Genomic DNA, 3,377 nt, shown 5'->3' with positions numbered 1-3,377 from the left:
CTGCCGAGATCACAGTGCGCACATTGTTAAATACCAAAGAAGACTTCACGTATAAATAAAATCAGGATCAGGGTGCACAGGTGTGGTTGGATATATGATATTTTTTCCCACTATTCGTGTGGGATTGGTAAAAAAATCTTTAGCATTTTTCCTGGCAGGAAATAGTCTTTGGGAAGATCCTTTTTAATGGCTGTATAGTATTCCACCGCTGTGGTATGACATGGTCTGCGCTTTATCCCTCCCCACCCCTCCCGGTCTGCAGCCAGTTGTACCGGCAGGACCGAAGCAAGGAGCTGGTCAGCCAGAGGAAAGGAAAGGTTTTCCTGATGGGCAAACTCTGCAGGGACAAGGGTGTTGGATTCAGAAGTGGTGTCTTCGGGGACCACGTGGCCAGGAGAACCTGTGCCCACTGCTGTGTGGTGACACAAACTCTCCAAAACAAAACAAAACAAAAGAAAAAAATTTTACGGTGCTGGCCAGTTTCCATGGTGGAACTCTCCTACCACAGTTGAGTTTCAGCTTCCAACACGGTATTGCTGAATGTGGAGCAGGCTCAGAGGCCCCTGCCCACTGCCCGCTCCCCACTCTGGGGGGTGGAGCCCTCTCTAACGCGTGTCTCTGAGCTCTCCCGGGGCCCCAGGCCCAGCATCTCTGACGAAGAGGGGGGCTCAGTCCTGGGCCGTGGGGCCCATCGGGGCAGCAGGAACCCTATCTTGGGATCTCTCTATCAGATTTCTCAGCTGGATGCAAAACCCCAGATTCCCCCAGCTCAGCAATCCGGAGCCACGCTGACCACTGAAGTGTGGCCGCCCCATCCATCCCTGGCATTCAGGGCGAGGCCTGGCACGCCGCCTCAGCGTCAGAGCTCAGCCACCAAGCGGGGGGCTCCGGGTCGGGCATGGCAGTGGGTTCGGGACGTCCCACAATGGCCATGACACGTATTGAGCACTTGCTGTGTGATGACAGGGTTAAACGTCTGATATTTATTTCACCTCATCCTCACGCCCAGCCTATGAGGTGGGTGCTATTATCAGTTTACAGAGGAGGACACCGAGGCACCGAGGGGATAACTCAACTTGCCCAAGAACATGCAGCTCTTACGTGCAGGTGCCAGGCTTCCACCCCAGGCCGGCGGGATGCTAAGGCCTCTCCCGACCTGGCACGTCCTCCTGCCCGAGGCTCATACGGCCTGGTGCTAGACTCTGCAGGGAGCTGGCGATGATCACGGGCTTGTCTTTAAGGGTCTCAGCAGGAGAGGAACGGGAGGAGGTTCCCCATTTCCTGAGCAGCCACTCCGTGCCAGGAATGCGGCCCAGCACCTTGCGTAGCCACCTTCCGTTAATTCTCACAACAATCCCAGGAGGAAGGTGAGACCCCTCCCCCATGACAGCCAGGACCAGGGTGCTCGTGGGCACGCCCCCCTCCCCCCCCCAAGCTGGGTGGCCTCTCGCCGGTCACAGGCTGTCTTTGGGTCACCTTTTCCCCTCTGGTCCCTTGGCAGAGACTGCTCTGGGAGACCTCAAAGCCTCTGCCAGTGTGGGTCAGAGCTTCTCGCAATAACAGGAAGTGGCCAGGCCATTCGGAAAGTTTGCGGACTCTGGCCGCAGCCCCAGGCACGTTGTAGCGGTCAGATGCCAGATACTGGACAGGCGGCAGAGCTGGCTCCCTAGAGACCTGGCTGGGCGGTGTGTAACCTTCGTAAAACCCCCAGGGGCCCCGGGGGGAGGGGAGCCTGGGAATGTGACTTCCTGCTCAGCTCTGGAAGATGGGCTGATACGGCGGGTGGCAGTTTGGCTGGCAGCCCAGGTGGCCCCAGAACTAGGCCCCCCCAGATTCCATCAGGGGTCCCCAGGGGCTGGATAGCCTATCTGAGGTCTCTGCAAGATCTGAAAAGAAAAAAGTTAAACTGAAAGCTTCCACTTAGGCCGGGGGAGGAAGGCCCGGACACCTGTCTTAAAGTAGCACTCACGTAGCAAGTACCGGTTTCCCATGGTGAGGATCTGGGGTGACTGACAGCAGTTGCGGGGAGGGGGCTTTACGTACTCCCTGGGGACTCCCACTGTTCTGGATTCAACCCTGGATATCGCCCCTCATCCCCATCTGAAGGATAACACAATACTTCTACGGCTTGGGGCCAGCTAGACCCATTCCCCAACGGGACAACTGAGCCCCGGACTGTGGAAGTTGGAGGACTCGCCAGACAGGGGCCAACCGGGGGCCGAATTCCGGGGATCTGAGCCCCTCGGGAGCCTGGCTGGCATGCCGGGGGCGGGGAGGGGGATCAAGGGGGGGAATCAAGGCGGGAGAGTAGGAAGCAGGTCATTGGGGCACTGCTGTGGCTGAGCAGGGCCCTCCCGGTCCCGCCAGTCTGGGCGTTGGTTCCCACACGCGCTCAGCAAGGGCCTTCCCATTGGTGCTCAGCCCCAGGCTGACCCGAGTGACTCAGGTGCGGCACCAGCCCTGCTAAGAGCTCTCAGGCAGGTCAACAACGAACTCATGGGGAGAAATAGTGTGTGTAAGTATCTCCCTGGGACAGGCCCTTCGGGTCATGGTATCTCATTGAAAACTTGAAAAAGGTACAAACCCGGAGCTGAGGGAGCAGAGGAATAGGGAAGAAAACCTCTGGTGGGAGGGTATCCTGGAAGGCTTCCCAGGGGAGGTGACACATGAGCTATGCCTTGAAGGAAGATAATAATAACAATAGCAAACACTTTTGGAAGCTTCCCAAGCGCCTGCCACTGTTTTGAGACCTGTATCTGCTCCCCTCTTGCCTCCTCTATCTCATTTAATTCTCTCTGAACCTCGTGCGAGAGATACTAGGTCCCTGGGGAACAGACGAGAAAACCATCAAGTTTCGGAGAGGCCGACTTGCCCAAGACCACACAGCTACCCAGGGGCCCCAGCCACGATTCAAACCCAGGAAGGCAAGCCAATGACTAACGGGACCCGCCTGAAGTTGGTTAATCCCTCTGAACCTCTGCTTCTTTATCCATAAGATGGGGGTAACTGTGCAATCCTACCGAGAGCACAGAGTTATGGTGAAAGAGGAAGAGGCGATAGTGCCTGTAAACCGCTTAGAGCCGTGCCTGGCACCCAGCAAGTGTTCAAACAATCGTAGATGACTTTTATCATCGCTGTAGTGGCTGCTCCCCTCCCCCTCCGGCCGCCGCTTCCTCCCCCGCAGTGCCAGCCAGTGACGTGGGTGCTGCCGCTCGCACAGTCTGGGTTTAATTGGAAACTAAGAGATGGAAAGGGAGGTTTGAGGCCCCTCCCTCGAATCCGAACGGACCCCCAGGGAAGGGGCGACTCCCTCTCTAGCGACGCCTCCCGCCAGCCGCGGGTACTGCTCCCGGACGGGGCAGGGAGGTCGGGCTGCG

This window comes from Phyllostomus discolor, chromosome 13 (assembly GCF_004126475.2).
Source record: "Phyllostomus discolor isolate MPI-MPIP mPhyDis1 chromosome 13, mPhyDis1.pri.v3, whole genome shotgun sequence".
NCBI lineage: Eukaryota > Metazoa > Chordata > Mammalia > Chiroptera > Phyllostomidae > Phyllostomus > Phyllostomus discolor.
Note: the sequence above shows the minus strand (reverse complement) of the source record.